The sequence below is a fragment of the Triturus cristatus genome, chromosome 3_2 (genome assembly GCF_964204655.1).
Source record: "Triturus cristatus chromosome 3_2, aTriCri1.1, whole genome shotgun sequence".
NCBI lineage: Eukaryota > Metazoa > Chordata > Amphibia > Caudata > Salamandridae > Triturus > Triturus cristatus.
The window spans coordinates 347,485,049-347,510,173 of NC_140584.1; the positions used below are offsets into that span (position 1 = coordinate 347,485,049).

General features: G+C 44.0%; 1 long non-coding RNA gene across 1 annotated transcript in view; it reads right to left on the reverse strand.

Annotated features, from left to right (window-relative positions):
* Positions 1-1,613: 1,613 nt before the first annotated feature.
* The window catches only part of LOC146857351 (uncharacterized), a 29,475-nt gene continuing 5,963 nt past the window's right edge, over positions 1,614-25,125 (reverse strand). The window contains exon 3 of the long non-coding RNA XR_014979892.1: positions 1,614-2,073. This is a non-coding gene — a long non-coding RNA (uncharacterized LOC146857351). The remainder of the gene's footprint in view (positions 2,074-25,125) is intronic.

The window sequence follows — 25,125 nt, forward strand, 5'->3', positions numbered from 1 at the left end:
ACCGACATCTTAGTAGCCCAAGAAGTCCAAGTGCACGGATGTAACTGACTCCCCAAAGGAAATGGAAGCACCTGGCCAGCCCCCACTCTCGGTGATCGACTCAAGTCGAAGGGCTGCAACTCTCACGGTAAGTCATCACCAAAGGTTGTCCAGTTTTACCACACGGCTGGCAATGCCATCATGCCAGTCCTCGTCAAATGTGTCAAACACTACTATCATGAGTGCCAAAGGACTGGAGTCCTACACCGTTGCTAAACCCGCCGACAAGAAGACCCAGAGACTACCTGCTAATATGGCTCACACCTGAACTGCGGCAGCGAGAGTATGTCTTGACGAAGACTCATCCACCCCTGAGGTTTGTGCGAGCGACTGGGTACTGGCTCCTCGGTGGTCTTGCAACTGACCCACGTCGGCACACAGGCAGCTCCAGCGCAGCTCACAAGCAGTCCTGTGGCAAACCCGACAAAGGGCCTCCCCATGCGGGAGAGTTGGACGAGACATTGCCCCACCAACTGGTTACCAGATCCAGCAAAATAGTGGAAAAGAGACTTCGGTCAATTCCGCAACACTTTCATGAACTTTCACCATGGACTCCAACCATGCTCCTGATGCACCCTGTTTGATGAACTGTTAGTATCCACCATGTACCATCCTCAACATCAGCGAAGGAGAGCCACCACAGACCAAAAAATCATGTTCCCGCCGGCATGGTATGAGAGTGCAGCTGACGTCTCCAAGCCAGCGTTCGTGTCCTGAACCACTCAGGTAAATTATGAGTGCCCACCGAGATCGTCCTGCTACATTCCCTGTCTGCTGTCTTCCTGCTGCCTGACACGAGAAGCTGATGGACCCTGTGGTGTATAGTTAATTCTATAATTCTATAATATCTATAATTCTTGTACGTATATAATTTGTATAGATCAATGTGTACAGCTCTGCATATTTAATCTTCCCCTCTCGTATTTAGCAAAATAATATAACAAATAGAAGGGTTTCATATTTGTTGAAGATTATATGGTCCAGGTGTGCTTTTTCACGTGTTCGGTCCAGGCTGCAAGATTCTGACCACTTACACTCTTCTCTCACTCAAGAATGTCTGCGTCTACCCAGGGTTGGGAATCCCTCCCATCCAAACTCTCCAAAAAGTAAATTGTTGTACAATATACTGCTCCAGCAACAAAGTTGATGACACACAGCTCACTGTAGAGCAAACATCCCCAATGAGGGGCAGTTATATTGGGCACCTGTTATTAAATATGTGACCCACAGCACCAACCGAACCACCAGCACATGAGAACTCTTACTTCACACACATCTGTCACACTTTTGTCCTGTCTGTGATGCAAGTGGCACACCACTACAACTTTTCATTTGTCACGCATTCAACACATTCTGGCCTAGATAAAGGCCACATCACTCACTAGCTTCCTAAGCCCCACTTGCATGCACCTGGTAACAGGGCTTCAAGGCAACGCTACAAGCAATGTACCATTATTTTTTATACTAAACAAATTAATATGTGGTCTTCGATTTCATATAATGCCACAATAAAATTAGAAAATAGCATACAAATGTAATGGAGATCCAGTTATTAATAAATCTCTGGCGCCATATCCATTCAGCTTGAACTTTACTGAGAACACCAACAGATGCTACAGCGACCCTCATTTGTTGTTATCCTAAAACAGCTCTTTTGCACCCCAGCTCTTCATGTTGGAAGTACCCATCCCTGACTATGACATTGTACCCCGCAAACAGATCACATCCCCTGCATTAATGCACTGCACTCTGTCTGTTTTTTCTTGCCAGCCTGCCTTAATTTGTGGCTGATTTGGTACAAGTAGGGTACTTGGCACTCAATAACTGGCAGCTCATCAAGAGATGCGCCCACGTCCTTCAGCACTTGTGGTTGTGGGGGTGTCTCAATATCCTTGTGACTCAGTTGGCTCCATCAATGTGGCATCTGCCAGGTGAATGGAAGGCTTCAGACAATGATCCATTTCTACGCAGTCCAGCAGAGTCTGGGAAGAGGGTCGCGAGGTTCTCTCTCTGAATCCTTTGTTGCGTGAACTCCTTAAATGATAATCGACAGAGCATTTAAAATCAATATTTTTCAGCAGTTACAAATAACAGCGTGCAGTCACATAAAGACACTTCATCGAAATAGACACGCATGTGCACAGATTATAGCTTTGTTTTTTAACCCATGTTTCACTTTGTGGTTTACATAGAGCTTTCTTACTGTGCAATACCACATAATTCCTTTAAAAACACACATTTCTCATATTTGTCCAAGTATTCCAGCTGAGTCTGTCAAATGTGCCAGATAAATCAAATAGCAAAAAACGCACTGCAACATCATAGATGAAATGATTACATTTAAGGAATTATGGAATAATATTTGAATGTTTATGACTTTAAATTCATAATTATTGACCGATGCAGATGTTCTACTGTCATACAATGCTATGAAACCGTCAATATTAACTTTCTGCTAGCTTCGTTTGTGTTTAAATTGTTATAATTTAATGAAAATGTATAGATTGTTTAGTCTTAACCTTTGCCTAATTACAATATTTGATTACCCCCATCCCAAAATTGATAATATGTTGGTTTGTGTTAGATAATCGTGATATACTTCGAAGATTGTTTTGACTATAAAAATAAACCAAGTGAACTGAGTGAAAAATGGGCATCATTTCAGTTCCAAAAATATCCATGAAGAGGAACTCCAATAAAGTTTAAACTAAAGATATCTCACGCTTCACCCGCTCTCCCGTTTGAGGTCATGGTGTGAAGACAGCACCAAATCAGCAACAAACAGCCTCTGCAGCCCCCAGCCCCGAATCCTCCATTTTGAGTGACATTTTTTGCCAAGTGAACGTTCCTGATGCTGGGAAAAGCAGCTGTGAGTGGGGGGATGGGTGGGAGGGGAGAGATGCACTGCACAAATGACATGCTCTTCTCCACATATCTATTGTCTGAAATTAATTGAATAATTTGGCTTCCTGAAACTTGAGGTTCAGCACTTAACATGATATGGAGCAAACTTTCTAAACATGCCAGTTGCTGTTGATAGTTACATGCATGTATGTCCTACATACATCTACTATGCAAGATGAAAAACACTGACTGTTATGAGCTTGCTGTAGACCTGGGCGGTAAACTCCACTCCATTTGCACGGTTTGCGGCGTTTTTCCCACTCCACGTAGAGCACAGAGCTCTGAAACATTCACCGGAGTCCCATCTGTCACCCGGTGAGCACGGATTACAAGAAACGGGGGTAGCCTTCCTCCAGATTACTGGGTGCAGGGTACTCCAGACCCCTTTACGGTCCAGCAGTTCTGAGATCGGTGCTGCAAGGGTCTGGGCCAGCCCGCCAGGGTTCCCAGGGGCCTGTGTCCATATCTGCCTCCTAGCCCTGCCAGATAGGCCTTTCCTCTGAGTCTGCCTTTCCCGAGAGCAGGCAGGGACCTGAAGTCGACATCCCCATGCAGAGGGAGGGATGCAGAGGGGTTCCGGCCTATGGGAAGCCGCCCCCACCATGTGCCACCCGGCACGGGAACCTCCCCCTCACACCCTGCGCTGCCAGGTGCAAGGTCGGGGGCACAATCCTTTGCAATGTCAGCAGGGTGACCAGATGTTGGGAGTAGGATCCCTACCCTGCACGAGTCGCTGGGAAGCAAGCAGCTCAATTAAGGATCTTCCTAAGCACCGGCCTCAGAGTGGATGGACCGCTGTGTGTCTGGGGGCTTAGGCCTGGGTTGTTCCGGTCGTCCCGTGCCCTCTGATCGCTGGGTCATCCCGGGCCATTTGTTCACCAGTCTGTCCAAACATATGACCCAGTGTAAATACAATATCAAATGAAGATCAACATCACCTGTTAAATCAATTACAAACAATGCTTATTCATGTTGAACATATTTAATCAAGTTTGAACATATATTGTCATGTTCAAAAGACAGCACATTTGTCAGAAAAATTGCGCCGAGGTGCCCCAAAGAGGAGGGAGGGAATGGTGCACTAATGTGCAAAAGTAAGGGTAAGTGAGAAAGGGAGGGCAGTGTACAATATATACATCCAAATCATAAAAGGCCTATCCAGCCTTAACCAAGGCTAAATTATTTATAGAGCCAGCGAACGGACGTTTATTCTGTTTCAAGATAATTGGAGCATCTTGAATTTATTGTGCCTTTTCCACAACATTAAAGAAAGGATTTAAAGCCATTAACTTTCACAAGAAACTCGTCCCTCTCTGACCCTGGAGCCTGTGGGCACTCCATGTCATATTTCTCCACCGCATGCCCTGGTGGACATAGGCTGCCCCCACGGTCCTGATGAAGACCCTTCTGTAAGGACTAGAATTCCCTACACCAACCTTGGGTCAAAACGTCTACAGCTCTATGTTATGTTTACCAAATATAGACAACTGTGATAGATTCACTGTGTCTTTTTAAACATTATGGTTGCGTAAATAATTTAGCCTTGGTTAATGTTGGATAGGCCTTTTATGATTTGTTCACTGCCCGCCCTTTCTCACTTAACCTCACTTTTGCACATTGCTGCACCATTCCCTAACTCCCTTTTGGGGCTCCTCGGCGCAATTTTTCTGACAAATGTGCTGTCTTTTGAACATGACAATCTAGGTCAACCTGGTTTGCAATGAGTCAGGGGTCCTAGTAGAGTGCCAACATGTTTTGAGCTTACCCCCAAGCTCTTCTTCAGGACACCACAGGGTCCAGCCCTGTGTGTACCACTCCAAGGTGCAGTAAAATGGTGATATTTACAAATGCCGGTTAATGAGCATTAATTGATACATACGACATTTAATAATGTTCGGTAGGTATTTTTTAAAAGGCCGTATTATGCCTCATGGTCGAAGCGAGGGGCAAGAGAGTTCCACGTGAATTTTCAAAGGCTTCTCTCCTGGCTGGATACCAGCTGGTGTTCCCTCGAGATCGGATCTCTGGACCCTGCAACCATGTCCAGTACGATTCAATCTACAAGGATCACAAGTGTTCTGACGTTTTCCTTGTTTCCGTCCCTCCACTGCAGAGCCAGTTTGGACCCTTCATATCTCGTTTTCCATCCAGCTGGATCCTCAACTACCACCACAGCACTATATTGATTAAAGTAACCTGGTCCTGCTGATGACCTGGAATCATACAGGTCGAAACGCCGTCGACCACTCAGCGTAACCTCTGGCATTACTGTGGTCAACCTAAGCAACTTAAGCAAAATACCTGACTTGTATATATTCTTCGTTGTATTGTTGATCTCCAAGTCTTCTGTATTTTTTTGCATTGTCCAAGCTGTTTTTTCACTTTATGTGTCACTGCGCCGTTCACTGTCACGAGCACAACATGTGCACACCCACGTTTGGGTTACTTATGCATACACTGTATTGTAGTGCTGATATAACTACTTACAAATAAGAATTTACTTTCTTCTTACAAACTTCTCGTTGCCTCCACTTTCTTCTCCTCTCCGATTGATTAATTCTTTCTTTGCATTTACCCTCTAAAATCATCATTGGTTGAGACATTGTTTGGATGGCTTCAGAAGCACAGACCTGGCCAGGACTCCGGAGGACCCTGGAGTGGTAGCCCCCATCCTGAGGCCCGCCGTGTGTCCAAGCACCCGGGACCTGCAGGTTGAGTAACTTGAATAAACTCCATATCTTGTGCCCATTTCGGAAATACATAGGTTACCTTGATACCTATTTTCACTTTTTATATTTTACCAAATGAATTGCTTTTACACGGTACACAATGAAAAACCATTGTAAGGTGCAGCTCAATTATTGGCTCTGGGTTCTTGGAGAACCTACAAGTCCTATAGATCCTCTCAACCAGAAGGGTCTAGCAGACGTACCAGTATATTGCTTTTGAAAATCTGCCATAGTTAGAAGTTACAGAAAAAACGTAGACACAAATGGCTGTTTTTTTTACTCAATTTCAATATTTTTGTCATTTCAACTGTTACTTTTTTATAGGAAAACCTTGAAGGATCTACATATATGACCCCTTACTGAATTCAAAATGTTGTCTTCTTTACAGAAATGTATGGGATCCAAAATGGATTTCACATCCACTTCTACCACTAACTGGAAGGACGATGAAAGCACAAAAATTAGGAAAACTTGACTATGTCCCAGTAAAATGCCAAAACTGTGTTGAAAAATTTAGTTTTCTGATTCAAGTCTGCCTATTCCTGAAAGATGGGAAGATGGTGATTTTAGCATCACAACCCCTTCATTGATGCCATTTGCAGGTGGTAAAAACTGAAGCTTTCTTTTGCAGCACTCCCCCCCCCCCAACCTCTATATTTAGATACATTTTCACTAATTTCTCGGTCCCCTCCACGGAAATCCACAAACCCTGGGTACTTTTAGAATCCCAAGGATGTTGGAAAAAAGGACACAAATTTTACTTGAATACCTTATGTGGACAAAAAGTTATGGGGTCTTAGTACAAACTAGCCAAATAGCCCAAAAAAAGGCTAAGCGCAGGGGGAAAGGCCTAGCAGCAAAGGGATAAAGAAAAAAAATATGAAACAAACAAACAAACACACAAACAAACAAGTAAACAAACAAACAAACAAAGAAACAAACAAAGGAGGACACAAAAAGAAAAAAGCAAGGAGGAAAGACAGGAGGAAATAAGGAAAGGCAGAAGGAAAGAAACAAAGAGAAGACAGAAGAAAGAAACAAGAAAAGAAGTAAAGAAAGCATAAAAGAAGGAAAGAAATAAGGAATGCAAGAAAGAAGAAAGGCAAGAAAGAAAGCAATAAGGAAACTATGAATGACAAAACAACAGACCAATGGATGAAGATAGCTGGCTGAAGCCCCTTTAAGTAATTATAATATACATACAATTTTAGTAAAATCAAAAGGTCATGGCTAACGCCAGACCTAAAAGTTGAGAATTTGTAAACCCACAGTGGTTGTCAATTCATGTGCAAAGGTCAATGAACCATTATAATCCAAATATTCTGTATAGGTACCCAAAGAAAATAATGTTGAGTCAGGTAGACATAGATGTTGGAAAAATATAAGTGCATCAATGTTAATGCACCGTCGATAATTCCTTATACACAAAAAAGTTAAGATGCTAAGTGAGGCCCAAGTATATCAGTTTTGTGGGTGGCACTAATCTTTTAAAAGAACCAAATTGTGAATTTGAGCACTAAACTATCATAAGCACATGCCGAGAGGTTGAAACGGGTTTATTTATTAAAGACGCCACCGTTCTGGCAATATACATCTCATTTAACCCCTTGTGCGCTCATGACGGAACCACTCCATCATGAGCCACGGGCACCGTGAGCTCATGACGGAGTGGTTCCGTCATGCTGCGGCCGTTGGTGGCCGCTCCTCCCACGCGGCTCTAATTCCCCGCCTGTGCGGGCGAATTAGAGAGTGGGCGGAGTCGTGACGGAACCACGCCGTCATGAGCACAGCTCGCCCGTGACTCATGACGGCGTGGTTCCGTCATGAGCATGGCGGCGCCGGGCTCACCCCTCACCCCCCCAGCGCTGCGGCGGAATTCGCGCCGCAGCGAAGGGGTTAAATAACTACTAACTTGTAAACATTGTATACTTTATAACCCTTTTCAAGCATGTTTCAATGACAGACATGAGAGGTAGAACTGTGTGGAAGATACCGCACAAATAACAGTACCTGTGGAAGTGGAGTGTTGAAGCGTCTAGAGTCAGTGCATATTTTCGCTTATCGACAATAAAATGAAGCATAACGTGTTCATGTATACATAATGTAGAAATGTAAGGTTATTACTTTACAAAGGTTCCATCCACAGACAGGTGTGGTTCAGCCTGAAATGCGGTCTTCTCCCAGCTCCCTTAGCATCGTTTAAACTACCTAACATTCCACATTCTACTCTGCCTAGGAGCAGCTAGAATGTGACTGCTCTGTGCTAGGTACCACACATGGTTTAGTGGAATTAATTAGGAATATTAATCAAGCAAGAATCATCAGGGTAAACATACATGATTTTTTGATCATGATAAACACGTGTTATGCTTATGTATTCTTTTTCATTGATTGTGTACATTTTCATTGGTTGCAGAACTCAGAAAATTTTGATAAAATTATTCACCTAAAGGGAAAAATAAAACATATAAAAGTGAAGCATGAAGTATTTGTTTAATCAACAGAAAAAAACAGTGCAAATAAGGCAAAGACATGCAAGATAAAAACACAAGGCGGTATATTCACAAAAACGTGTGATAACTACCCCAAAAGTAGCTTAACGCAACTCTCAACATCGAAGCCCATTGCGGGAAAATAACCCTGTGTCAATGTGGAATTCACAACAAGGCAGTACCATGCGATAGTCTTCCTAAACCGCGGACAATGTCCGCGATACAACCACCTCGATGGAAATAGAAACACAAACCACAGCACAAAAAAACCTGTGATGTGCCAAAGTGTGATGAGGAAATCAGCGATAAGCGGCGCCAGGCCTGCAACACACACCTGGCAGGCGGGAAAAATCACCATAAAAGTAGAAAAAACACCCAAACACAAACTGACCAACACCCAAGCACCATGGAGGCAGCAGGAGCAGGCGCAGAGGATAAGCGCAACCCCACAAGCACTCCGGATGACCAGCCCGGGACCTCGGGGACAGGGAAGGGCAAGGACAAGAAGAGGAAGACGAAGTTCAGTCCGCAGGCAAACAGGATCATAGTCACGGAGGTGATGGAACACCATCAACAACTGTTCGTCACCTCCAATGTGTCATTGGGCACCAAAACTGGAATATGGCTGGACATCGTGGACAAGGTGAATGCCGTCGGAGAGCACAAGAGGACAATGGACGAGGTCAAGAGGCGATGGAATGACATCAAGAGAAAGACCAAGGAGAAACTCGCAGCCAACCAGAAGGCAGCAATGCAGACTGGAGGTGGGGGCCCAGCGCCACAGCTCGTGCTGGATGACATGGAGGCGCTGGTGTCGACTATCATCAGTGAGGATACTGTGGCCGGAGTCGGGGGACCGGACACTGCTCGACAGGACACAACACAACCGCAACAGGGTGAGTGACCACCAGGTACTGGGGAGATAGGTTGAGATGGCCACGATGGCACACATGCACAATCAAGCTGAGCACAGTGCACACCCTCAATGACTCTGGGTCATCTCCCAGATCTATAGTCTGTCACAATGTACAATGCCATGCTCTCTGAAAGTCAACATGTACCATGCGGCTACATACATGTGGACACATTGCAATACACCACCTCCCCTTCACATTGTAGGGCCACCGTCAACACCCCCTGCAGAGCAGTCCCAGCCACTCTTCACTGATGATGAGGAGGACAAACCCAGCATCGACGCACAAGCCCTCCTAGACATCATTGACATCATCCACGACTCACCTCCAGGTTCAGGGCTGACCAGCTGCATCAAGGAGACCCCACCCACCACCCAATCCACCCAGCAGGAAGCACCCATGGTCTCAGCAGTCTCCCAAGACCCCCAGGAACAACACACGGCCTTCCAAGCTCTGTGCTGAAGACCCAGAGGGAGACGGCTGAGCAGGTGCAGGTGGGGTTCGACCACATGGCCACCAAACTGGACGCCATCCATGGGTGTCTAGGCCTGCTCCATGGTCTCCAACGAGCCCTGACTGACATTGCTAGAGACCTGACGTGGAGAGAAGAACACCTGTCCGCTCAAAGGGGCACCAGCGATACCAGCCGTGGCACACATGCGGAGGCTCATGGAGGACAGGGTGGGGATGGAGGCGGAAAGGATGGCAGCCACCGCTGTACATCAGCGAAATGTAGCTGGGATCTACCAGGCCCTGCAGATCATCATCATGGCATTGCTGCCACAAGGCGTGGCACAGATGAATGCTGCTGCATCCACATCTCTGCCCCATGGTGTGCCATTGCCTCACAGTGCGGCAGACGTAACCACTCCGGCACCTGTAGCACACAGTGCCTCAGCCGGTACAGCAACACCGACAGGTGGGGCAGAGCACACATCCAGGGACGAGGACGTGGATGGGTTTGTGATCAGGAGGCACTAGCATCCATTTCTGCGACCTGGCCTGTTTCTGCTTGGTGCCGCACATGGCCTCATGACCTTCCACTGACCCCCAATACACTCCGTTGCATTCACTTTGGACAGCGACATGGACCACCATATCATGTTTGTTGACCAATGACACGGCGACCAGACTGTGGACTGTACCCTTCCTCTTCCGCAGTACTTGTCATTCCCCGGATGGACTCTGGCTGGCCCTCCACGGGCCCATATTGTGTATTGTGCTCGGCATTGCCTTGTACCGCTCCAGCTGCAGAACTGCACTGGATGTGCTATAAACATCCAGTGACGCACTGCTGTGGCATGTCTTTCATCATTCATGTATGAATGTGTGGATGAATGTAGGGACAGTGATTTCCCTTGCATCAATGATGCTCATCCTGAGGGAGGCCAGTCAGAGGGTGCTACATTGCATATTGTGTACCGGGTCCCGTGAATACTACAACAGAGACACAAGCAGTCACTTCCATGTCTGGACATGGACTGAACCACGCCCAGAGCCCACGAGTCATTGTTGCGAGCCCTGGGCTGGTCCAGCATATGGCAGACCAGACCACTCCGCTTACGCTCCGAGGGGGGCCCTCATTGCTACCCGTCGCAGGCGTACTCGCTGGTGGTGTGCAGGTCACTGGTCTAGTTGTCAGCATGTCCCAGCCACTCCCTGAGGGCAGGTTTGCACGCACACCACACCCATACGGCACAGGTGTCACAGGCCATGTGACTCCGCCAACATAAGGGGTCGACGACGTCACATTCCCCTCTGCCAGTGGTGACTGGATGACGGACGCTCCACGGTTATCAATCATAAAAGGCCCATGAGTTGTTGCGCAGACAGACTTAGTGGCACCCGAGGCCTTGCGGCCGTTACGGGCCTACCACCACGTGGTGCTGACTGGGGTTGCACAGGGTTAGTGGCAGCCGGAGCATTGCGACTGGCACAGGCACCCCGCCACGGGACGGTGACTTTGGGTGTACTGAGTTAGTGGCACCTTAAGCTGCTGAGCGGGTGTGCACCCTGCAATGATGCCCCGTCCCGGCGGTCCGGACAGCTCAGGTTTTGTGTGCAATGCTGGACCGCAGTGTAGGCCAGAGCCAGTGGGCAGCGCGGGCCTACCGCCAAGTGGCGTCGCTCCCGGGATCCCAGAGTTAGTGGCACCCATTGGGCTGAGCGGGTGTGCATCCTGCAATGATGTCGGGTGCACTGGTATGTCCTGTGCCATGGAGTAATCCAGACCCAGCACCAAACGTGAGACCTGGTGGCCTGCGGAGCGGGGCTGCATGGTGTGGAGGGGGCCATGTCCGCGGGCCCCGTGCTTGTGACCTGCAGCGGCATGTGGTGGGACCTCCTGTCTACACGCCGGTGGCGGAAGGTGAGCAGTGAGGCCTGGGTGTGCATGGGCAGGCATGCTCGGATGGGCGGCGGGAGGGGCTGGGGTGCCTCTGCCTGTGTGTGCATGGGCGGGCAGGCGATGTTGTCTTGTGCAAGTGTGTGTACTGTGCCAATCATTTATCTGGAGTCTGTTTCAGATGACGGCTCTGTCTCAGATGTGTGACCTGGTGTACTGCTATACATACCGGCAAGTGGTTGGAGACACACTGGTGGCAGCAGGTGAGCAGTGTGGCCTGGGTGCGCAGGGGCGGCACTCTCTCTCTCCCCCTCTCTTCTTCTCTCTCTCTCTCCCCCTCTCTTCTTCTCTCTCCCCCTCTCTTCTTCTCTCTCTCTCTCCCCCCTCTCTTCTTCTCTCTCTCCCCCTCTCTTCTTCTCTCTCTCTCCCCCTCTCTTCTTCTCTCTCACTCTCCCCCTCTCTTCTTCTCTCTCTCTCTCTCTCTCTCTCCCCCTCTCTTCTTGTCTCTCTCTTTCCCCCCACTCTTCTTCTCTCTCTCTTCCCCCTCTCTTATCTCTCTCTCTCTCTCTCCCACTCTCTTCTTATCTCTCTCTCTCCCCCTCTCTTCTTGTCTCTCTCTCTCCCTCTCTTCCTCTCTCTCTCCTTCGCTCTCTCTCTGTCCTTTGATGTGCGCAGGACACACCTTCTCATCATGATTTTTGGCATGCAGGCTGTGGCCTACGGATTGTCCCGAGGTGAGCTGCCATGTGTCTTCATTTCATTTCAGTGTTCATTTTAATAAAGTTTCATTTGTTGCTTCAAAAGTGAATGTGTGATGCTCATTTCTGTGAAGACACATGCATTTCACCAGTTGTGATTGTGCGACATCAAGCGGATTATTTTGTACATGTTTAGGTGTAGCTGATGTGCCATGTTTTTGGTCGGGGGTGTGCCGGGGAGGGGGGAGTCCTGGGGGTGGTTGTGGCGGGTGTTGTTGCCCTTTCGGCGCTCCGGGCTACATGTTCAGTTGCCCAGGTGCATCTGTTGTTCTTCAGGTGTGGGTCTGGGCTGGGCTCCCTTTTGTGGTGCAGGCTGTGGTCCGACTTTGCACCACGTCAGACCAGGTGTTATTTTCCTGCTGCCAACGCGCCTTATCGCCTGTTTTGTATTCTTATTGCAGTTCTGGCTGGTCATTGTGAATGTTGTGGAGTGGTGTTGTCACGGCTTTTGGCACGGGAACGCCTACTCTGCATCTCATTAGCGATAGTTGCGGGGGTCATCAGTGGCGATGTTTTTTGTGGCTGCTATCGCGGGTAAACTGGTGCTGTGGGCTGTTAACACCAGCTTGTGATTGGGGCGATAAGTTTATCGCAACTTTGGCTGCGATAATGTGCCGTTAACTCGGCGATAGATCCTTGTGAATATCACCCACGGACTTTGGGCACTACCAAATGCTGCAAAAAGAGGGCAGGCACTCATTCTATAAGGTAAAGTGCTATTGTGTGGAATGCCTCTACAAGACACTTACTGGGTAGCCTCATAAAAGAGCAGGCACATGTACACCACCTACTACTACCTGGATTTGACCGAAGCAGCTGACTCAGCAGTGGGGCATAAAGTTGTACACAACCTGCTTAAATACGAATGAGCCTGATTTTCTGATGTAATACATGCTCTCTCTGCCCTGGAGTGAAATGTTTACCTTGTTGGGGCAGAAAGTGGTGCAGGTTGACAGCCAATGTGCTATGCACAGTTGTACAGTGGTTTTCCTCCTGGAAGGCCGAAAGACACACAGAGTTGGTCTAATGTGGATATATCTCTTATCGTGTCCAAATAAATCAAACACATTTGAGTACATACAGTGAGTGCAAATATTTCGTTGCTGAGATTGTCAGATTAGAGAAAAAGGAACGAAGATAACAGGTTAATAGAAATAAAATTATATAGGGACTTTAGGTATGAAGGTTGGCTTGGTTCATAGGATGACTTTGTCTCTGGTGAATCAAAGAAAAGTCTCTCCATTGAAGGTTGCACCATATAACTCTTCACTCCACCAGTATTCATCCTGTCTCCAAACATTCCCTACTTATGCCAGGTCTTGCAGCAGCAGCTGCAGCATAGTGTAGATGACACACTCCTACCTGTCTGGGCAGTCCATACATCAGCACTCCACCAGTGAAGTGCCTGCTTATGCCAGGGACAGAGGCTGTGTCACCGATGTTGGTCCATCCTGAACCTTTAAAGTCCGCAAGTCTAAACTTGACCACTAAGCAGCAGGCTAGGTCCAGAAGACCAGAGAAAGGCAGTCACTGAGGCAGTCGGTATGGCACTCAACCAGCTAAATAATGACAGTCTCCGCCCTCCAATTGCTCTATGTGGGCAGGGCATAACCAGCAGACTGGGCTACGGAAACGCCCTCTATGCCGGAATCAACAAAACCTTGCTACACAAGCTCCAAACCATCAAGAACACCGCAGCCAGACTCGTCCTCGGAACCCCACAACACAAGCACATGACCCAGCACCTATGAGACTTCCACTGGCTCCCCATCGAGAAGAGAGTAGCCTTCAAGCTACTCACCCATGCCTACAAATCCCTCCACAACATCGGACCCAAATACGTCAAGCCCATTACCGCCGCAGTTTCCTGCCGCTAAAGCGGCGATAATGTTGTCGTCGTTCCTTGATAATATGGCCCTAAGTGCCAGTTGAAACCACCAGCATAAATTTAACCACCGAATACTGGGTGCCTTGGAGAAAGAGTTCATTATAGCGACTCCTTGAAACTCCTAAATACCTAAATGACTCTGCAACTTACAGAAAGAACCCTTACACATCACCTCTGGCCAAAGGATGAGCAGGCAGAAAGCAGATTGGATAACACATATTTTGACAAAATAAACTGCTCCCCTTTGCATTTGAAGGCATATCCTTGGCACTGCCAAAAAACAGAACATGTAGATATATTACACAATCTCAATCTGTTTCTGAGCGTATTTTATATGCCATATCTGAGTGAGACTGCTACAGGGAGGAGGTGACAAACACGCTGAAACATGAAAAAGTACAAGCTTATTCACAGTGTACTTTAAAAGGAACACGGAGGAAAATGAATGATCTACCTGCCTTTCGCCTGAGTAAACACACTATAATTCCGTTTCAGAGCAAATATTGTACCTTTAGGGCAGATTTACAAGCCCCATGTGCCACTTTTGCATCACTTTTAACATGGGAAAAGTGACGCAAAAGTGGCGAAATGGGCTTGTAAATCTGCCCCTTTGTGTTTAATGGTGACGCTAAATGGGTAAAAGCCTTAAAGACAGTGCAGAAAACGGTTCAACAATTAAAGGTCTTTGATCAGTGTGCAATGTCCATAGCTTTGCAACGCATCGTTCATATCAAAACACGTGTTGTGTTCCCGGAGAGACTGAGAATCAATCAACATTTTACGAAGTGATGGTCTAGAAGCATTTTTGACCGAATTAGAGTTGTGATACAGAAAGGGCAACATAATAATGGGATGGATCCTCTAAACTTATCCACGAGTCCTTGTGCATTGTAGTTCTGAGAGCTTAAGTACTTTAGTGCCGGGGCCCTCGTCAGGAGGCCACTGCATCTTGCAGCACCAGTTGTCATGCCAGTGCTGTCAAAGACAGTACAAACACAATTCCTAACCATCACACTCTTACACGTGTGACAATTCAGAGTATTCCAGGCCCCCTAAGCTATAAGAATGGGCTGCGTGGCAGGTATTAGTATTTTTTTTTTTTTTTTTTGTATTTCTTTATTTCCACAGTAATTCTGGCGATAATACAATTTATATACATGACGTGACTGGATATTATACAAAAATATTATAATCAACCTCTGACAATTTAGATTTGAGACATATTAATACATTAATAACAAATACCATACAATGTTTCATGATGCAAGGTAATCTGACAAAACACCCCAAGTTAATAATCCAATCCGTTTTTTTCTAACCCCCTTCAATGCATATAAACTCCATTCTAACTCATAGATACTGTAAAATTTGTTTCTCCACAATTCGAATTTCGGAGTGTCAGGGGAAAGCCAATCAGTTGCAATAAATAAACGGACCACAGTCATAGCTAAAAAAATGAAATATTTATGCTCACTTATGGCAGGGAGACCATTTAAATTTGGTTCCACTCCCAATAACAACAACACAGAAGATATCCTAAACTGATAATGTAGTACCGCTGACAAACTTTTCAATATTGATCAAGAAAGGTGATAATTTATTACATTGGAAAAATATATGCAGCATATCAGCATCGGAATCCCCGCATCTAAAACATTTCCCATCATATTTACTACCCCAACTTGCCATCCGTTTAGGAGTATAATATAATCGAAAAACTGTTTTATAAACTTGAGCTTTCAAGTTTGCGGCTAAACATATCTCTTTAGAAATGGATAAAGTATCCTGAATATCCAATTCCGGCACTCCAAGCTGATTTTGACAATAAGTATTATATTTTTTCATATCGTCCTCTCTGGACTGCATCAAAATCAAATAAAGTGATCCAATCCTTAATTTCCTCCGAATCCCCTCCACTAAATTGTTAGACAAGGGCACAAATTGTTTTTTTTTTTTAAGCAGAAATTTCTAACTTGGAGATATTTAAAAAAGGAATGTTGAGGCAATTGATATTTAACTACTAATTCTGTAAATGTAGCAAATGTACCACTTCCATTATATAAATCTCCAATTCTGAATAAACCCTTTCTTATCCAACTCTTAGCAACGTTGTCCCAGAATACGGAAGGGAGAATTTTATCCGCACTGAAGGGAGTATAAAAGGTGACTCTGCCCAGATTTATTAAATTCCTAACACTTCTCCAAACTTGATAAGCTGAAATCAAAACCTTAAATCGAGTATGCTTGTAATAATTACCCTCAAGTTCTTTTAATAAGCATCCTTTTGCTTGCTCACCCAGTAACAGAAAAAATATCGAAGGAGCTTCCGCTTCATCCTCCATAGGTTCGCCAGTCAACATATATCTCATTCTTTGTAAAAAACATACATAATAATAAAGTAAGAAATCCGGTAGCCCGCGTCCACCCCTTTCTTCAGGTAGCGTCAGCCATTTCATAGCTCGACGTACTTTTCCTGGAGCCCACAAAAATTCCCCACAGACAATCTGAAGTTGCGATATATTTTTAGGAGAAAACTGCAGTGGAATACTCCGAAATAAATATAATATTTTGGCAAGAACCTTCATCTTAATAATATTTCCTTTACCAATTATTGATATTTGCAGTCGTCTCCATCTAGCCAACGATTGCTTGATTTGTGATATTGTCTCTTGCCAGTTAATATCTACTATCTCTTGCATATGGGATGTAATGTTTATACCTAAATATGTAACTACATTGGTAACTCGTGGATCCTTAAACTGAATATTTTGTGTACATAATATTTGAGTTTTTGCAGAATTTAATTTATACCCGGACCTTCCACCAAAATCTCTGGCTAAATGTTCAATCTCGGTGATTGCCTCTCCTGGGTGAGTTGTTACTACTGCGATATCATCCGCATATGCAAAAACTGAATAAGCTATCTCGTTTACTATAAATGGTTTAATATGGGACGATTTCTGAAGACTAATGATAAAAGGATTAATAAACAAAGCAAAAAGCAGAGGAGAACACGGACATCCTTGCCGTGTCCTTCTTGTTATAATGATCTTTTCAGATTTTAAACCCATTGCGGTTATTCTAGCGTTTGGTGTTTTATATAAAACTTGAATTGAAGTTAAGATAGCTTTTCCAAAACCCATCCTTGACATAATTTCCCATAAATATGACCACTCCACCCGGTCAAAAGCTTTCTCAGCGTCAAGTAATACTAAGGCTAAATCCCTGTTTTTCCCCTCTGCAATGTCAAATAAAGTGATGACCCTATTTATATGAGTAGCTGTACCTCTTTTCGGAATAAAGCCATGTTGGTTTATCGATACAAGCGGGGTTATAATCTTAGATAGGCGATTTGCAATCATCTTTGAATAGATCTTACTGTCACAATTAAATAATGATATTGGCCGATACGACCCAGGTAACTCCGGTGGTTTTCCTTTCTTACTAAATACCACAATTAAGGCATCATTCCATGTATTTGGAGCTGTTCCTCTTTGCGCCATTCTAAAGATATCTAACATAACCATCTTTAATGATTTGAAAAAACATTTATACACTTCTCCTGGAATAAAATCAGGGCCTGCCGCTTTTCCAGAAGGTATACACTTGACTGCTTCCTCTAATTCTTCCATAGAAAAGGGGGTATCCAGAAATTGCGAATCAGTATTACTTAGCTTGTTAAACATCCCCTCTTCCCAACCTTGATCTTCAACCAAGTTGGGCTGATGAGTATATAAATCAGTGTAAAACTGTTGAAATATATTTAATATTTCCCCCGGTTCCTCATGAGTCACCCCTTTCTGATCTTGTAATTTAGGAATTTAACGAGAAGTGGAGTTCATTTTTAGGCGTAAAGCCAAAGACCGGCCTATAGTTTCTCCATATTCATAGATATGACGTTTATGAACTAGATATTTTTTTGCAATCTCTTGGGTCCAAATTCCGGTTATGCTCGTACGACACCGTGCGATTTTGGCTTCTGCCTCATATATACTAGGTAAATTATTCTCCTTCCCAATTTCATTAATCAACTCTACCTCCGCGATCCTTAACTTATTATATAGTTCTCGCATGTCAGATCGTAGTTTATTTTGATTATACAAACCATAGCTTATCGTCTCTCCTCTGAAACAGGCCTTAAAAGTATCCCATACACTTAGAATATTAGCCGACCCGATATTAATATTAAAGAAGTCTAATATCCACTTATTCATATAAATTTTATATTGTTCATCAAGACACAATTTTCTGTCATATGAAAAATTTCTTACTCTGTATATCTCTTTTGAAATTAAAATCTCGATTAATATAGGGGAGTGATCAGAAGTAACTCTTGGAAATATCTGAATCTTAGTCCCGCTATGAATAGATGTAGACATAAAAAAATAGTCCAAACGGACAAATTTCCTATGTGGAGCAGAGTAGTGGGTATACCCTGGGGACATCGGGTAATTTTTGCTCCATATATCCACCAGTCCATGATCGGTGACCAAGTCGTATAAAGCTTTGAAAACTCGTGGTTTACGACCTCTATAATTTTCTAAACCAGCAGTAAATTCCACATTATTTAAATTGATATTAAGGTCGCCACAGATAATTAAGGGAGATCGCCATTTCGCAAGTTCTGTATTCAAGTTTTCCAGAACCTCAGCTTCATCAGTGTTAGATCCATAAACTGAACATAAAGTAAAAAATCAATTTCCCACTTTTAATTCTGAGATCGCCCATCTACCCCATTTATCTGTTAGACTGTGAACTGCCTCACAATAGCCGGGTTTTCATAAAATCATTACACCTCTAGTATTATTGGTCTGTTGAGTGGCCGAAATTAAAACATATCCTAAGTCAGCTATAAGTTTCCTATTATCCCATGCCAGATGGGTTTCTTGCAAGCAAAGAATGTCGGGTTGAATAAAATGAATTTCGGCTGCAATTCTCCTTCTTTTATTAAATTGATTAAGCCCAGATACATTAAATGAGCATATTTTAGTATTTCGCGCCATACAGTGTTGATTTCAAAGTACTCAAATCATAACTACTCATAATAAGTAATGAATTTTTTATTCTACATAAACTGATGTTCCAGCCACTATAGGTTTCCTCTTGACAATTGCCATCAGAAATTACCATGGTTTTTCCCCTCTTAACCCTTACTACCCCTAGTGCCCACCACCTTATCCATCCCTCCCCGATCCTCCCCTCTACCCCTCCCTCAATTAGCAACCCCCGCCTACCCCCCCTTAACGAGGCTTCAGGACTTATGGTCCTATCGATGGTTCCGAACTGAATACCCCCCCTACCTTCACCACAGGAAAAAGAAAGATTATCCCAATTACATATCAGAATGCAAAAATCAGAAGATTGTAAATCAGTGATACTTTTAAACTAGCTCTACTAACTCTAGTAATTCCCCAAAAAATACACATAAAATTTAAAAAATTTCCAATTCCATAAATCTAAGAAAAAAAAATTAAGAATCCTTCAAAGAGTGTAAATATTCTTTTGCTGCCCCAACGTTTGTAAAAAAGCGAGTTTTCTCCTTATAAACCACCTTGAGTTTTGCTGGGTTCATAATATAGGCTTGAGCACCTTTTGTTTGATATAAATGCACCAGCTGTCGCAATTGCCAGCGATTATCCATTGTATATTTGGAGTAATCAGGTGTGGCAAAAAAGGAGAATCCCTCCGCCATAGATTTCCTATTAGGTTGAGTGCTCATGTATACATCTTCTCTGGCGCGAAAGCTGTTAAAAGCTACAATGAAAGGTCTTGGTTTAATTTTAGTTGGATTCTGATCGGGTCGAAGATAAAAAGGAAACCTATGAGCTCGATCAATTTCACGTTCCCAGTCCCATTTGTTCAAAGTCGGAAAAGCCAGTTGAAAAAGTTCCACTATATATTTGCGCGGATCTTGGCCTTCTTTCCCTTCAGGAATCTGCATTAATCTTAAATTATTGCGACAAGCGCGGTTTCCAAAATCAGCCATTTTCCATAGTAAATCCTCCTTGTTGGCGCTTAAAGTTTCTGTTATCGCTTTCTGCTTAACCAGCTCGTCCTCAATATTGGAGATTCTAGTTTCCACCTCTGTGAATCTTTCCCCAAAATCTGCCTGTGCCTTAGCTAACTTCCGAATAGAACCTTGTAATTTCCGACATGAATTCTGAATTTTATGGCTCTCTAATGCGGTTTTATCCATATGGCTGAGAATAGTCTGATATATCGTAGTTAACGTAATCTTATCTGGCACATCTTCCACACCATCTGACGCGTGCACATCACTCAAGCCTCTGACGGTTACAGGACTCTCTTCTTCCATAAAATCAGCTGGTTCACTCTCATCATAATCGCTCTCTGCCCCCTCTAAACTGAGCGGTTTAGAATATTGTGTCGCTAAATCTTCACATGAAGAGGCTGAATTTTCTGAGACTAAGAAGAAATCCACAGATTCAGCCTCTGCAGCCACTACCGATATTGTGTTAGCAGACGCTTGGGGGGAAGGTTTCTCCATTATATTAAAGTCAGCTGAATTTAACGTAGAGCCTTCTTTCTCTAAGTATTATACTGCTCTTCTGGGTTCACATAGTCACTATGAATACTTTGTATTAATGTATCGGAAACATTAGCACTCTGCTGCAGCACTACCATTAAATCTTCCCGGTGAGATTCTTGCCGAACTTTTGAAGCCTTTGAAGCCTGCCCCTTTTGTTTTTGCTCTGAGGCCGTAAATAAGGCAGTTATCGTCTGTTTCACTCTAGCAGGAGTCCCCTTTGCATTCTTCTTTGTAATAGTACCGTTTAAAGTTCTCTCACCTTGATCAATATTGGTAGTTGGTGCCTCACAATCTGTTATAGCCTCTTGTCCGCGTTGCTTACGCGTAGTTTTAGGAGCCATCGCGTGTCTCAGCAAGTTCTCCGAGCAAGCGCAGTCGATGTTCTGCTGCTGCTTGCTTCCTGACAAACCGGCTACACCTGTGCGAGTTACCGCCCACCAGGCTCTACGGAGCTTCAGCAGCGCTGTAACTGCCTCCAACATGAAGGTATTTTTTTCTTCACCGTATTTGCAGTTTTTCAAAGAGTTCAAGAAAGAGCTCCGAACAACAAAAGCAGCCAATTACTGAGCGGAGTTATCCGCTATTCCATATCCTATGGTGTTGGTGAGAGAGGTTTCAGCTCACATGTCCAGCACAACCGGCGGCACGTTCCCCATCTTGCCCCCTATTAGAATCTGTAGTATTAGTAATTTTTAATGTATTTTGATTTAGTAAACAAATGTTGTTGTGCTCATCTCTAAATTAGACAGACTGCGCCACCATGTGGCAGACTGCCTTAAGTGGCTGTGCTGAAACTTAAGTGCCAGTGCCGAGCCCCGGAAACCACCATACAAATTAAGCACTGACTGATAGCAAAGTTCACAAAGATAAAAAACATGAAGCAAATTACAATGGCCTAGAGGAAGGTCATGTTTATGGAAAGAGCTCCCTACTACACTATGAGGCCTATTGACAAAGGGAAATGTATGTGCAGAGATCTCCACAAATGTAGATTTCCTTCTATGCCTACCTCGAGAGGTCCACCTGGATACTCTTCACCAATTCTGAGCGGATATCTTCATCTAGTAGTATTATTTATGAGACTCCAAACCATTTATAAAAGGTGGTGGAGCCCCTTACCTTTGAAATTATGAATGTGTAGTAAATTTAGAGTCTCATTTCAAGTTATTGCCTGTTTGGGAAGTTCGCGAGATTTTTTGCCACTGGCATGGAAAATTCTGAACGGAAAGTAATAGAGAAACCCCACACACATGATCCAAAACACAGACACTTGATACACTATAGCACTTCAAAAATAAACATACAGCACAGACCCTTGTCTCTCTTATATTGAATAACTAACAGGACGTCTTGCTACACCTACAGATTTCAAGATGCAAGCAGTCCCACTCAAGAGGAATCAGAAGAACTGTACTGAGGAGGATATAGACCTTGTAGTTACTTATGTTTTTGATAATTTCAAGTAAATACGTGGACCACCTTCATACACCTCAGTGGAGCAAAAGAGGCAGCCATGTTGCAGAAGGTGACAGGGTACGTTAATGCATTGGTGGTGGAGGCACGCAAAATCGTGGACCTCAATAAATAGGGACAGGATTGGGGGGAGGCAGGTGAAGAAGTTCTCCAGGGTACAGGTGGTAAGGGCTCCTCCTGGAAGCTGAACTAGGTCCTGTCTCTGTCTCAGCCCCCTCGAGTAGCGTGTCCTAAAAAGCATGCACCCAGGAGCAATTATAATGGCCTCCCTATTCCAGTGAACCACAATGTATGGACAGGTCAGACAGAATTCAACACTCCTCTCTCAACTCTATTTTTTGTTTCACCATTCATGCTACTCTAATCTAACAACACATTACACTTACTAACACATTACACTTAAAATTACTTAAACTACTTCTAACCAACCTATTTGCGGCCTGATTTAGAGTTTGGTGGATGGATACTTTGTCACTAATATGATGGATTTCCTGTCCACTGTATGACAAGTGCATTATAGCATTTGGCACTTGTAATATGGCAGGCAGCATATCTGTCATGGCTTGACAGACCATTTTGTCCACCAACTTCTAAATAAGGTCCTTAGTAACACCTTTGTTACTTTGTAAATCCACGACCCCCTCTTCTCTCACCTCTCTCTCCTCCTCTTCTAATGGTTCCTTAAAATGAGGTCCAAAGCAACAAAGGTATACTTCAACATGGTAAAAGACATGTGTTTTGGTGTATCATGTGCTTTCTAATATGGCCAGGCTGTGTTTAATTTGTTGCTATTGTAATGAGTTTTAACTGCCGATGGATATGGTGGTGTCTTAACTATTCACTCCCTACCCTTTGCATTTGCCTGAGTTTGAAGTCTGTCGAAATATTTGTTTTATATTACTTGCACCTCAAAATGTTGCTGTTTATTATATTAAAACAAATTAAACATATACAGTTGTTTTGACATTGAAAAAGGTTTTCCCATTATTTTACTTTTTTCTACATGTAGTGCTAATGTTACTACGTGGCTTAATTACTTTCTGTGAGAGTGTGTTGTAGTAGTAATAATGATTGGCAATATGTGGTGCTTGGTTTTCTCCCAGAGTAGATTTGCTCTTGTTTTGTCAGTGCCGTCCTGTATTAGATTTAGGTGAATTTTTTGTGTATAGCAATTGTATTGTTTGTAGGTGTATATTATTATTTACATGCACCTCCCTCTAACCCTTCTTCAGTTTTCTTAAGCCCAAACATTTGATAATACATTTTCCCCATTTTGCAAGCCAGTCCCCCTTTTTCCTACCACATTTATTGCAAAAACAGAGACCTCCATTTCACCAATTCACAAAGGCATGTGAGAGTCCATGAAATAGTACTTCTGTAGTACTCTTTCCTGGACTCTTACATTCAATTGTGCACTGACACGAAATAATTTAAAATGGAAAAAAATGGAAATAAAATGAGAATATGTATACAATTGTTAAAAAAGTGAAAGTACTATGCCTTCACTGCACCTTTACTAATAAGGAGTTGGAGGTTTCAGTCCAATTCACAAAATAATTTTAAAGTGTTCAAAAGAGTGATCCTATTGTAATACTTTCCATGCTCCTAAATGCTTTTGTGACTCAGTTCCTTGTGTGCAGGGCACTCAGCACATAAGAGAAAGGACAGGTGGAAGTGGAGATTTCCAGCCATAGATTTGTGCATAGCATTTGTGAGGATGGGAAGCAGTACAACAGGAATGCTACTTGCCGGACTCAAAAAGCCTTTTGTGAATAGGTCACTGTGTCTTCAGAGGAGGCCCATGTACCTTTAGAAGGGATGGGGCTCTTTTCTTAGCATGGAGTTAATGACGTTGACCTGAGAGAATAGCAGAATAAACCTAATCTGTGGTTTATTGCTCAGCTGGATTCACATGTAAAAAGTATTTTGACTCAAAATACCACTAGAAAATATGAACACTGACAAATCCCCTTCGGGTACTATAGGGCAGAAAGGAGTTAATGGGCTACAACAATGGTGGTTGGGGTAATTAGCCTCTGGTGTCCTGGGGTCTGCTCTTCTATGGCTCTGCAAACTGGACCAAGTACAACGGTTCTGCACTTAACTCTAAGTGTAGATAGAAGGAGTTGTCAAAGACTTCACAGGGAGGTATCGTGAGGGGTAAGAACTCAGAACTTAACATTCAACTAACAGGCACAATAATATTCTGTTCATCCCAGTACTTCTTTGCAAAAATGTAATACTATACTCAGGAATGGTGATCAGTTAAAGGGTTCCTCCAATGATATGAGTTACAACCAATCATAAAGATCCCATGCCCTCTTGGGTTTCTAGACCAGGTACACCAATTCGCACCCTACTACAGTGATCCAGTACTATAGCCCCCACTTATCTAAGGGGGCGTGTTAGTGTGGGACACAAGAATCACTCAGGCGCAAGGTGGTTATGCAGATTGTTGCCCAGTGCATGGGACCTGTAGGTCAGTTCAAATTATGTCTTGGTAAATAATTCATGGTGGCACAAGTTACAGATTACTGTACTTAGTTCTAGGGCAAGAAACAGCCTCTAAGTGATTTGGACACAGCCTTCCAATCAGTGTGGAGTGCTACTTGGTACTGCTGTGGTCATGCTGCACAGCAGAGTTCTCCAGTAGATGAATCTGGTTTGTGGTGACATCTCTGACTTCTGGGTCATGTCAAAGTTGTGGCACGGTAGAATGAGAGCCAGTAGTCATCGTTTCTTTGTCTATATCAGCCTCTATGTCACAGGGGAAGTCTTTTTCTTCAGCAGCGGGGATGTCTGGATGCACAAATTTTCATCAGTGGCAGGCAGGCATCACAGGTTGCAGCAGAGATGCCTGAAGACACCCGGGCACTTACAGCTGTCAAGTTCACTCAATGAATCATGTATGGAGGTTGGATAACCCCTCTCAACTTGGGTTGGCATCGAGCACACTCCCAAAGGCAAGTCAACTTCTTCTGTTCCGCTGTTTGTATCATGAACCAGGAATGCTTTTGTGCTTATCCTGCTGGAC